General features: G+C 42.0%; 1 protein-coding gene across 4 annotated transcripts in view; it reads right to left on the reverse strand.

Annotated features, from left to right (window-relative positions):
* CLIC5 (CLIC family member 5) overlaps nt 1-13,842 on the reverse strand; it is a 91,744-nt gene that overhangs the window by 20,167 nt on the left and 57,735 nt on the right. The gene's annotated exons all lie outside the window — the stretch shown is intronic.

A 13,842-nucleotide genomic window follows, 5' to 3' on the forward strand; every position in this document is an offset into this window, starting at 1 on the left:
CTGGTCGTGTAGGTGCCTTCTCTGCCCAGAGGTACTAAGCATCTCCAGAGGGCAATTCCTTCCGGCTGCCTGAGACACCTGATTTAAACCTGGTGTGACTCACGCCACACATGCCCTTCTCGCAGTGTGAATTGCAGACGAAGCCTCGAGGACTAGCTCAGACTAGACACTAACTTTCAGGGAGGTGAAGTTAGGCAAGATGAATCCTACCCTTTGAATATAACTTCACAGTTCACCTAAGTGATGTAGAGTAACACCTCCCATTTTTTCAAAGTTACTTAAATATTAGGGCTTACTCGCCAAAAGGCAAGTACATTGCCAATTGGAGCATTGCAACATCCTTTCCAGGCCTGTTTCTGTCTTGTAAAATTCCCGGCTTTGAGCAGCGTCTATAGTGAGAGGCAAATGAGTGGGCAGTCACTAAGAGAGCCGTTGGAAATGCAGAGGAGAAGGATGGAGGCTGTATGCTTCCATGCATCCAAGGTATTTAGATGCCGAACTCTCGGCCAACGGGAGTTTCTGAGGTGAGTCACCTCTCCTATTAAAGATGCTCCACTCTAGATAAATAATTCAGTATTCACTGGAACAGAGACTTGAGCACGTTCCCACAATAAAGGTAAATGCCCGTACAACCATGGTGAAAAGCTGTGATCTGTTTGTTTCTACTCACTCAATGAAGCAACGAATATCTAGTTATGTACACAGAAGAAAAATAGATTAGTGTCTCTTATTCCTCAACTCTACTTTCCTGGTTATTGGGGCCTGTCCTCTTCAATATCTTGGGGCCTGTCCTCTTCAATATCTTTATTGATGATCTGGATGAGGGCATTGAGTGCACCCTCAGTAAGTTCGCAGATGACACCAAATTGGCTGGGAGTGTGGATCTGCCTGGGGGTAGCGAGGCCCTACAGAGGGATCTGGACAGGCTGGAGAGCTGGGCTGAAGCCAATGGGATGAGGTTCAGCAAGACCAAATGCCGAGTCCTGCACTTCGGCCACAACAACCCCAGGCAGCGCTATAGGCTTGGGGCGGAGTGGCTGGAGGACTGTGTGGAGGAAACGGACCTGGGGGTACTGATTGATGCTCGGCTGAGCATGAGCCGACAGTGTGCCCGGGTGGCCAAGAAGGCCAATGGCATCCTGGCTTGCATCAAAAACAGTGTTACTAGCAGGAACAGGGAGGTAATTGTCCCCCTGTACTCGGCACTGGTGAGGCCGCACCTCGAGTACTGTGTTCAGTTTTGGGCCCCTCACTGCAAGAAAGACATTGAGGCCCTGGAACGCGTTCAGAGGAGGGCTACGAAGCTGGTGAGGGGTCTGGAGCACAGGCCTTATGAGGAGCAGCTGAGGGAGCTGGGATTGTTCAGTCTGGAGAAGAGGAGGCTCAGGGGAGACCTTATAGCTCTCTATAACTTCCTGAAGGGAGGTTGCAGTGAGCTAGGGGTCGGCCTTTTCTCTCGTGTAGACAGTGATAGAACTAGAGGCAATGGTTTCAAGCTGCGCCAGGGGAGATTCAGGCTGGACATTAGGAAATATTACTTCTCGGAAAGGGTAGTCAGGCACTGGAATGCACTGCCCAGGGAGGTGGTGGAGTCACCGACCATGGGGGTGTTCAAGAAACGTTTGGATGTTGTGTTGAGGGATATGATTTAGCTGAGAAGTATTGGTGATGGTTGGACTGGATGATCTTTTAGGTCTTTTCCAATCTTGATAATTCTGTGATTCTGTGATTTCTTAGGGGACAGAGGTTCATATTCATCCTCCAGAAGTTTGGTCATAGCTGCCTTTCAGACATGGTCTAAACCAGGCATAAATAGGTACATATTTTCCATATATGTGTGTCCAGTGAGAGAAACAGAGGTGTTAAACCCTAGGAGCACTTCAGCCAGGACTCGGAGAAACATGGAGCTGAAATACAGACATTAGCTACCCAAAGGAACCTAAGAAACCAGACTCATCAAATCTATTGATTTACTTATGGATAAGATTTACTTTGTCTAACTAGTGTCAGGTAATCAGTCCAACCTAGTTGTCCGAGTCTTCTTTATAGATAGTAATGAAAGGCAGGCACCTCTAAAGGAAGCTCTCCCAGCTGTAGATCCACATTTTATGATAAATCAAACTTCCCTTTAAAAATGGATTTGCGTCCCTCCGCATTGATCACAAAAGAAGCCAGGATTATTGAATTTAGACAAACTTAGGTGAGATGATCCCTCCCTTATCACCCATCTTCCCTTTCCTCCCCATCCCATCTACAAACCTTTGATGATGTAGATTGATTGATTAGAGCTTCATACCAAAAGTTTGGGATATTTCGACAGACCTGTCTCAAAAACTCCACAGAAAGTAAGTCTCAGTCTCAGAGAGGCTGAGACTTTGATTCCCCAGGTACCCCTTCTTAAGCCAGAGCATGATGATCCAAGGATTAAGAGGCTACCTGAGTTTAGGAGACCTGAGCCTCTTCTTACCAAGCTTTTCTACATGACCATATATAAATAATTTAAATTCTCTGCCTTTCAATTTCCTATACACAAAATAAGGATAATAGCACTCTTCAGCCACTAACTTTACATTGGTAAAAGCAGTAATGCACCAGCCATGAACATATGTTTCAGGTTGAGGGGGATAAAATCTAAATATAACAAAAAAAAAAAAATGAGGCCTTGTCCTATTTTTTTACATCATCTGTCCTACTCCCAAATCAAACCCAGTGAAACAGGTGAATCAATAATGTCTTTAAAAAGAAAATTAAACACATAACTTTTAAGCATCTAGGAAATTTGTTTCGAATTGCTTCTAGTTTTAGCCTAAAAACTCAAGTTTCTTCCTTCCCTTTTCTTATTCATTTTTACAGTGGAGGCAAGAAATAAATGTAATACTTGCAGCGTTATCATGAAGAATGCAATTGGAGTACCTTCAAATGCCGTTTTTTAAGAAGAAAACCCAGGTGTTCAAATGACACCAAAAGAAGGGTTCATTTCCCAGTCTCTTAGGAGTGCAAGCGACCCTGAGGGCAGGAAGCAAGTGAATGTAAAACTACTGGCCTACAAGTGCCCCGGGAAGAGCAGTACGTGGCTCGCATTTCACAAATCATAGTAACTCTGTGGCAGCACGTAAGTGACAAGCATCATTTCTAGAGCACGTCCCCGGGGGCCTAATCCTGACCTCTGTGAGGTTAGTCTTGTGCAGGTGTCCCTAAACCAACTGCAGACAAGCAGCAGCTGATTTGCATCAGAAACCTGAAAAAAAAATCAAAAATTAAGCCCTGCAGATTATAAAACCACTTATTTATAGTATGAGATTATCACTGTGGTATCTTGATTTTTAAGATGGTCTGTGCTTACTCAGAGCGTAAAGTTTTGTTTTACTAGCAAAGAACAAACAAGATGATTCTGGGACTAACAAAAAAACCCCTATGTGTTTCAGCACTAAAATTTGAGTAAAGTTAGCTTCTTGTAGAGAGTGCAACTGGGCTTTAGTGGCAGTGCTGTGGGGACCCCTTGTGTTCTAATATTTAAGCGAAGAAGATCACTTCTCTACACGCTGCTGGTGCTTGCATCTTTAATATTAATTTCTTTCAATCCCAGGTATACAGAGGAATAAAGTTTGCTTTTGTTTACACTAGGATAATCCCAATTGCACTCTACTGATTTCAATTATGTTCTTTCACTTTAGCAGTGGTGGAGTGAGGACACAGGAGAGGGAAAGCAGCAATGCCTAGCTAGCAGCACCTGAGGATGAAGTTTTAAAGCTTATTGAGTTCCCAAATCCCTCAGTTTATTTTGCAAATCTCAGCCTCAAATAGTTTTATTTTAATGTTTCCAGTATTTTCTGCCCTTTGTGTTCAAAAACTGTTGCTCAGACACACACACACACAAAAAGAGACAACAAGATTTACAAATGACTCACATCTTAATTCTTTCCCATTGTTTCTCTGCTTTTGAGATTTTTTGTTTCAAGCTCCATGAAATGTCTTAGGGATCACTATGATTATGCCTCAACTTAGCCTCTCCGAAAAGAGCAGAAGTAAAAAGAATTAGAATTACGTCTGGAGGTATGAAAAATTTTCAAGTACTAGTAGGGAGGTCATATTCCCTCTGTTGCAACTGTACTGTTGCGACAAGTATTAAGAACATTTTTCCCAGTTCTGGTGTCCCCAGTTAAAAAAGGTTTTGAAAATTTGAGCAAGAGGTCAGAGGAGAACCATAATACGGTGCTCAAGGACTGGAAATAAGCCTCAAAATGTCAGGTTTGAAGAGTCTATTTCTTCATCTTATCAGAGAGAAGGCTGAGAGGCCAACGTGCAGAGATGCTCACTCATGGACAAAACATGTGGGAAGTGTGAGTGAGGGAGCTCTTCAGCTTTGCAGACAAAGGTGTGAAAAGGTCTAATGGTTGGAAGTTGGACAAATTCACTTTCCACATTGCCAAACAGTGAGCTGTTTAAGGAAGAGGAAAGATGGGAGGCAGACTTACTTCTTGGTGTGTTTCTAATGAGACTAAGAAAAGGCAAGCTCTAACCCAGTTCCAGAAGAAAGAGGCAAGTCATAACACTTTAAAAATCCCTAATACCATCTTTCAGGTCTTGGAACAAGGACCAAGGTAGGTGGATTGTACCACCATCAATGTCACAGAGAATTTGCTACTCAACATTAAGACAACGACTGTAATTAAAACTCACACTTCAAGACTTAAGATGCTTGCGAAGTTCACAGTATCTTTTCTCCCAATATGCAATTAATCAGATGTGTTATGGGGTCTACCCATGGCCACCAGGTCGTTCCCTGCTAGAGATGGGAATGGTTGAACCAATGCCTTGGAGCGGTGCAGATAGCCTTGCCAAGTAGATGCCTTCCTGACATGTTCAGAGTCATCCTGAGTCCAGGTTAAAGGCCAGAAATGTTTGTTTTTCAGCTTTGACTGGCTAAATCACCAGAATTCACCTTCCTCTGCAGTGCAGAATATGGATCAGCTACTGCCATCAGCTGGGCACCTCTCATCCAGTAAATTTCCCGCTTAGAGGGGCATTGTGCATCAAAGACACTTCAGTTTCTCCTATTCTCTTCTCTGATGGAAAAAACCTTATACTCTAAAGGATTAAATACTAACATGCTTGCTTAATGGGCAAAGTTGACTGAGATATGATTTGCAGATCATACTAAATTAAAGTTCCTTCTAGCCTCAAACTCCATGAAATTCTGATTTTTTTTCCTGCAGTCAGAAGAATCAGGATATTTAGAAAATAATTATGTCTCCAATTCCCAGTTAGTCACCTTATTCCCAGCACTGTTTTCAAGCTAAAGGTCAACTATTTAAGATCTGATCTAATAAAGAAAATTAGCAACACTCATTTTCAGTTATGTCTCATTCTTCTCTTCCCTGTTATTTTATGAAGAACATTCACATGAATAAAACAAAAAATATGTTTGGGGAAAAACAGATTCTGGGCCAATCCTTCTCCCTTTGAAGTCACCAACAGTTTTGCAAACTGACTTCCAGGAGCCAGTCACTGGGCTCTCTATCATGTGATAGCTTGCTCTACAATTGCTAAATATAAGCCTGTGAGCAATCCTCTCGGGATAATAAGACCAGTTGGGTACTTAAATCTGGACATTTGCTTATATAATATTTGGACACTTTACTGAGTAAGGCCATAACTTTATCGACGTCCTTGCTGGGGGGAACATACTTAAGACGCACCAAGTATATCGCAAGGAAGGAAGTTACCCACCAGTGCGAAACCATAGAGCAATGAAGTTAAAACTCAATTCTAAATAATAATGTAATTTAGGCCTCTCATTCCAGCAGCGAGGCGCTTAATTCCTCCCAGGACTGCTGCCGCCAGATTGCTCTAATCCACTTCCAGCTGTGCTACTGCTCCTGTGCGCGAGCATGGGAGCTCAGCTGGGAAGCAGAACAAAGCATCCCAGTAGAGCCAGCAGCACTTGGAGGAATATTCAAACACACAGGGGAAATACTTCCCTCTTAAAGAAGCGCATCTGCCAACTACTGTTGTCGTTGCAAGTATTTTAGTCTAGGCCTAGCCTGTGTATATAGGCCCTGATTCAGCAAAGGCCTGAGCACATGTCTTCATTTGAGGATATCATCAACCCCATTGACTGCAGGACATGTCAACAGTTTTATTTACAGTTTTGCATATTCTCTGTCTTGAACTTATATAAATATATATAGTCTTTATTTTTTTTCTCTCCCTCCCTATGGCATGCTATGGTTTCAAAGCTACCTCAGCATAGATGCGTCAGAAAATTATGTTTGCTAGTACATTAATTGTAAATATCTACTGTTCGCAGAATGGCTGCATCTAAGACTGCTGAGCAGGCACACCAAGTCCCTGCCTTGGAGAGCTTGCAGTCCTGATCACATTTGAACTTACACAGAGTTTTAGTTTAGTTTTGTATTGTGCTTAAGCAGGTTTTTTTCACATTTCTATCAGGAAATCTTCATACCTTAATTAGCAAGGCCTTAGAAGAAGGAAAAAACCTAAATGATAGGAAAGTTCCTAGCAAGGTACCTATTTCTGAGGTTAAAATGATGGCTTGTTACCATTTTAGAAAACTGAAAACCTCTTCCTTCCAATGGCATAAAATTTCAGCTTAGTTTTGGCAGGTCAAAAGATATTGGTCCTTAAACCTGTTGCTTGGTACCAGACAGAATATTGATGGCTCTGGGCCTCCAGCCAGCACGATTTTGAGGAGAAGTTTCAAAAAGTTATTTATTAAGCAAACTTATTTTGCAAACTGCAGTTTCTGAGCATTTTAGAATCAGTCTTTGACTACTGGGCAGAGAGCAGATAAAACCATTTAGGACGGATGATAAATGCAAGTTGTGGCACCACTTAACAAGTTAGCACACAGCTATCACCACTGTTTTAGTGGTCTTTATATGTGTGTTTTTATAAAGAGACAGAGCGGAGAATGGTTTTATTAACATATCATGAGTGAGTTATATGGGTCATCCCAAATGAATGGCAATAAAAGCTTTATATCACACTCACCAACATGTATTTGGTACTTTATGTGCCACAAATGTTGCAGAAAAGCTATTTTACATATGTTTTAAAGACTGGGTATTTTTTATATTAGGGCTGGTTTTGTAAAGCTGCCAGGCACTTTAGCTACCGTGAGCCCAGCAGTACTCAGCTCAGAGGGAGCCATAAAAACTTGTTTAAAATATTCTGAAATAGCTTTTTTGTGCTTCAAAATGCCAAAGTTAAAGATCTGTCATCCTGATATGTTCCATCACAAAGCAAGTCCTTTTCCCTAAAACAATTTTAAAAGCTATTTCTAGTTCTTCGTGGTTGCATGACAGAGAAAACTTAATAGTGTCACAGTATAGGAGAAAATTTGGCTCGTGCTGGGCCTTGGACAGGTGTGGGGTTTTGTAGTGGAAAAGGGAAATTCTGGAACTGAATAGGAAGGAGGAAAAATTTTAATGGCAAGTTGATACACAGACATCACCCACACACGTGTACATATAAATATACACCTATATATTTATATGGCACTTTGAAAATTTATGTAAAAAGCATTAATGTAGGTCCTGAATTCGAGTCTGATCCAAGACTCCTGTCACAGGAAACTCCCCATCAATTCAAGGGCATTCAAACAGCTTTTTAAACTTGCTCCGTTAAAGTCAAGAGGAGCTTTACCAGGAACTTTGACGAGCACAGAGTGAAGCCTTTAGGTACAGACTAGGCCAGAGGGATCAAAGCCTCAGGACAAGCTGTGTCACGTTTACAGTTGTACTCTGACCCCTTCGGACACGAGAAACCAGGCTGGAAAGAAGAGAGGTGACCTCCAGCCCTTCCCCACCAAGCATGGAGATGTTGGGGAGAGATGTTTGGCTCTCCTGAACTGACCTGCTGCTGGAGACCAGACCAGACCACGCTTGTCAGGACCCACAGGCTGACCCACAACATCAAGAAGCTCCTATCCTGGCCGCGTACATCATCTCAGGTGCCACGAAAGGTCTGCACCACAGAGCTGCTATTACTGTAAATATTCTGTGTAGGTTCTTGGAGTGAACCGATTTTCCATTTATTTAAGGAGTTTATGCAGTGGCCTCTAGAAAGGATCGGAGCACGCTGTCCAGCCTGTGCACGTACCTACACTATGGGTCTGACTGCCTTCTCAGCAGGAGTAACTCCACAGTGTAAAACTGATGTAGTCCAGTTTTAACTCCAGCCTTATGTGTTGTGTGTGCATATCTACTGTACCCGGCACATGGAGACATTTCCCACCTCATGCACTTAACCACAAAGTGTGATGGTAGCTACTGAAAGAGGTGAACAGCATTTAATCACATGCAAGTTAATGATTTAAATGTGCTTTTATTTTGGGCCTCTTGATGTAAATCCAAACCAGACAAGCAGAGTTCTCTGGTCAGACGGCTGGAAATTCCTCTGCATGAAATCATGTTGGTGGTCTCCTGGCTCAGTGCCTTCTGAAGAGTCGTACAGTGAAATATCCTTCCGTACCACTAATGAATGCGCCCACCCACACTGGAGCTGGTGCCCCCTAAGAACTCAATTCAAGAACAACTTTTTAAACTCATAAATGAAATCAAAGGGCTCATTCTATGAGCCAAAGAACTTACAGTTTCAGGTGGGATGGTTAATGGGTGGTTACTATAGGTTGTCCCCTTGGTTTGCAGTATACAGTCTCACAAGAAAAAATAATAAGCAGGATACCAAATATGTACACAGCATTCCAATTAATTAAAATTTCATCCTCCTTCAATGAATACACAAATTGTTGCTACTCTGCTTACTGCACAGAGCTTGAGTGACTTGCTCAGCATCAACCAAAGGAACCAAAGTAAACTCACAAGATCTTGGTTTACTTTCCTGTGCTTAGACAAGACCTCCTTCTAGATAGTAAATAATCACTAAGCAACCCAAATCTCTCAAATTGGCCATGCAAACTTGAGCAAGAGCATCCAGGAAATAATTAAGGTTACTACCACTCAACTCTCCCAAGGACTCCTGTTCTTCTGTGAATGAGCACTTGTCATTTCAAGTACAAGCGGTGAAGCCTGGTGGCAACGGCTGGAGGACTGAATAACCCAGTTGTGCTACCAAAGCGAGGTGCAGATCTAATCCGGGGATGAGGAGATCACTCCTTCAGAGAAGCCTGTTATAAAATTATCAAGTGACATGGGGGGTGGAAGGAATCAGGCCCGTTGTAATTGAAATGACTTGAAATAATAAATGCACACACTTTCTTTAAACACAGCTTGCCACATCCTGAGAATCTGGAATCAATTCCTTCCCTTTCAAGAAGCTTAAAAGTGGTGGGACTTTGATATGGCATGAGCATGTTTGCTTCTGGGCTTACAGCCCTCACCAGCCCGTTCCAAGCCTTTCAACGTTTTTATTTTATAAGACAGAAAAGTTAGGAAAACAAAGATGGAAAAAAAGAATCAGAAATTCAAGGGACTATTAAATCAGGGTAGCCTAGCTGCCAAATACCTTTGGTAAGTAAATGAATCATGATCAATAACATATTGCCATACAGACTTACAGAAGAAGGTTATCACCTGCTTCCGTGCCAGGTATAAAATGTAACGGCGTGTGGCTAATGAAGTACTGCATGAATACAGGAAAAAAAAAAAAAAAAAGCACTATTTTTGTCTGCAACGTTAAAGCATTTTACTTCAAAGTAATTTTAATTCATCCAGAAAAAACATGATTTTTTCCATTAAAACTTTGTTGGATGGATGGGTATGGATAGGTTACTATGAAACACTTCTCTTTTAACACGTTGCATTTGTAAGAGGAAACTATCTTGATGGAAGGAAACCTGTTTTGTTTCAGCTCTGACTGTAAAGCTGTTTGCTTTATATATTCATGTATTTGCCAGCAGAGGGTATCACAATCTTAGAAACAAACAGACATATGTATCACCATGTCTATTCATTTACATGCAAGAATTCAGACAGACACTAAACCAAGAAAACACAAATCTTGTTTTCCTCAGTAGCTTTTCCACTATCAGGAAAAAAAAAATCATTTAGCTACTTAAAAGGTACAGAGTCCATTACTAATGCCTTCTCACCACCTCTCTCAGGACAGGAAATATTGCAACGACATAGCCAAGTGATGGCATCACTTGAAATCTGAAATTGTTGCATGGCCCTGGCTGTAAACCCTCCTGGGAGGAACACCAGCTTGGGCTTATCTTCGACATGCATTATGTTCTCCTTAATCCTCACACCCAGTATCCTCATACTGCACAAATCTAATTAATTATCCCAACCACTTCACACCACTTTTCCACAAGGATTTAATAGCCACAGGCTGTAGTGAGAGCTCGTGTTACGTAAACCGCAAGATCTCTGCTAAACCAGTATGCTCCAAAGAATGATCATACATAATTACACCTAACCCATGCCTCTCCCAGATAGAGATAGGCTGGTGCTACAAAGTCCCAGCCTGATATCCCACACATTCCTGAATTCACCTCCCTGACTCCCCAGTTAAAAGAACATAATTTTAACAACCTGATGTTTGGTGCTTTAGCTTACTTAGCATTTAGCACTCCCTTATTCCCAAACAAAAGAAATTAAAATTATTTTTATATCCCAATCTGGATTCTCCGTTCTATATTTTATTTATTAACAAATCTTTTTCTACTTGTCTATTTTAATCATGTGCAACTGATGTCCTGGACACTGGTGTGGCTTTCCAGCTTAACCTAAACACTTGAGTCAGCTGGAGCTAGGAGGCAATATAGAGGAGAACTGAGACACATATACGAGATCTGGGCTATATAGAATCATAGAATCATAGAATGGTTAGGGTTGGAAGGGACCTTCAAAGGTCATCTAGTCCAACTCCCCTGCAAGGAGCAGGGACATCTCCAGCCAGATCAGGTTGCTCAGAGCCTCATCCAGCCTGGTCTTGAATGTTTCCCGGGATGGGGTTTCCACCACCTCTCTGGGCAACCTGGGACAGTGCTCTACAACCCTCATTGTAAAAAATTTTTTCCTAATATCCAATCTAAATCTAACCCCCTCTATTTTAAAACCATTACTCCTTGTCCTATCGCAACAGGCCCTACTGAACAGCCTATAAGAACTGCATAAGATAACTAAAAGCAGCAGACTGTTCTTTTTGGATATCGCCTGCTTACATGGAGACAGGGAAAGGGACATTATCCTATGTAATTATATTTTATTTTTATAAATTGCTTTGTCAAAACGCTTTGTAATGCTTTTATAAAATGCTTTGGAACAGTTCAAGGCTAGGTTGGATGAGGCTCTGAGCAACCTCATCTGGTTGGAGATGTCCCTGCTCCTTGTAGGGGGGGTTGGACTAGATGACCTCTGATTCTATGATTCTATGATTCTATGATTACAGAACAATACACAATTACTTCTGCTGTTATATAGGAAAGATAATGCATCAGCACCTGCTGCAAAATGACAGGTATCAAATCAGGGCTAGAGCCCTAGATCTCCTTTTGACTGGTGTTGCAATTTTTAAAAACACCAATCAAAAAGAAACTGGTTCATTAGGAAATATGTATACAGTGGTGCTGTCCTTTCCTTTTTGCACATTGTCGTTTCATGATTCAAGAAATCTAACACAACTACCTTCTAATTAACTCATTGTCTGCCATCCAAAGCAGGCTTCAGAATAACCGCTGCAGGTTCAGAAGAGCTGGATAGGAAAGTGGGTAAAAAATCCCCGGGATAAGGGAAAAGCTATTCTTGCCTAGCCCTTGAAAACTGAAAGTCAATTACTCTACTGAAATTGAGGTCTAATGGTGTAAATCTGCACTGAAAGTCCCAAGGACTTTGAGGTCCTCAGGTATTTTACTCCGTTGATAGAAAGAACATGAAGGTGCTACTTATACTCTGCTCATCTCTGCTTTACTCTCTTTGCACTGCAGCACTCCAGCTGTAAAAAAAATAAGCGAAAAGCTTTTCTCTACTTCAAAGAGAAAAGTTGAGTACGAGTACATTCAGAGACTGCAACGTGTCTGGATATCACAGGAGCACAAACCAGCTAACGAGACCGAGCGAGGACATTCACAGGAACAAAGCTTGTTGCTCTCCTGCAGTTTAACATCTCTTTTCTCTATAAATTTGGTGTGCTCAGTTGCCATTGGGAAGGATTTTCCTTTTATTTTCAAGAGTATTTAAACCAAGATTTTTTTAGGCAGAACTAGGGAAAGCTCCCATTAATCACACCGCAGCTAGTAAAAATGTGGAGAGCTGGTCAGGAGCACTTTGCAGGGTAGATTCCTTATCTCACAGTAGCGGATATCCGACCTTGAGTTCCAGCTCTGGTTATAGCCAGATGCAGACACCTCTAGGACAACCATTTATTACTGTCTGGAACTGCCAGCCCTTATGAGTCTGGGGATTTGCATACTGCAGAGTCACTGAGAAGCAACGCATTGGGATTATGCATATGGAAAAATACCCACGGCTGTTTTAGAATGCAAGGGGCAGCACAGCTGAATTTAAGATTTACAGTTGCAGAGCAGACCATAAAAATTCCTTCTAAATGGCCAAGGTATTTTATTTTCACTGTAACATCTATTTAGTCTAACTCTTAATTTATCTTCCTTTTACAACTTCCTACAGAGGTTAGCTGAACATCCCATTAGCATTAGACAAAAAAAAATACTTTTTAGCATCCCTGAGAAGTGGAGCACTGTAATTATTTCCTTCTGTTAACAACACAAAAATATTATGGAACAGATTATTATCTGACATAAATCATCATTTACCCGTTTTCATCTCATGGGTCAGCCCCAGGCAATGAAATATAATCGCACAGATGAAATCTGTGGCAGAGTTGGAACCTGAAAAAATTTAGTCTTCTCTGAATGATATGATATGAGTGCATGGCGTTTAACATTCCTTAGGTCTCTCTCTGTGAAACTAGTGATATAAGGCAAGATGTACATCAGCGAGTGACCGCAAATGTTCTACTAGATCATCTTGAGGGATACGGCAGTGTGAATCCATTAACTTTCATGGAGCAACAGGGCTAGCTGAAGTCTTGCCTCTCTGAAGGGAAAGGAACAGCAATTTCATCACAAAGAGAGTGTAGGATGTGTGTAAATATGCATGGGGGATATTTCTTTTGACATACAAACATGTGAGGGTAAGTCTGGAGCTTACCAAGTGCAATTGCATTTATTAAAGTAACTTCTTTAATTTAACTACTTCATGTTTAATGTCTTGATATAACTCAGTTTATATGAGCAAATTAGCAATTCTAGCTAATCATCAGAAAAGTGGGCTGAGAGTCTGACAGCCACACCTAACAAATTATGAAGGGTCAGGGCAGGGCTTGCTCTCATCCAGACACTCACTGCTAAATTTTTAGTACTGGCATGGATTTGGATCCAGTCAACACGCATTCCTCTAAGCAGGGCCTGGGCAGAGTAGAAGGGGTAGTACGGGCCACTAGCCACTTCCAGTAAGCAGTATGAGATCCTGTTCTGGTGAGGAAGCTGGGCTGTATTGACTGGCTGTACGGACAGGACCCATGTCACAGCAATTGGTAGAGGGGCTACTGAATGCTCTACAGCCTGTTCTGTTTACTAGTACAGAGTGGTGTCCGTCAGGGGTCCATGTTGGGCCCTGCCCTGTTCAACATCTTTGTCGGCGACATGGACAGTGGGATAGAGTGCACTCTCAGCAAGTTCACCCATGACACCAAGTTGTGTGGTGCCGTCAACACGCTAGAAGGGAGAGATGCCATCCAGAGGGACCTTGACAGGCTGGAGAGGTGGGCCCGTGCCAACCTCATGAAGTTCAACCAGGCCAGGTGCAAGGTCCTACACATGGGTCGTGGCAATCC

Source organism: Chlamydotis macqueenii, chromosome 3 (genome assembly GCF_036417535.1).
Source record: "Chlamydotis macqueenii isolate bChlMac1 chromosome 3, bChlMac1.mat, whole genome shotgun sequence".
Classification (NCBI taxonomy): Eukaryota; Metazoa; Chordata; class Aves; order Otidiformes; family Otididae; genus Chlamydotis; species Chlamydotis macqueenii.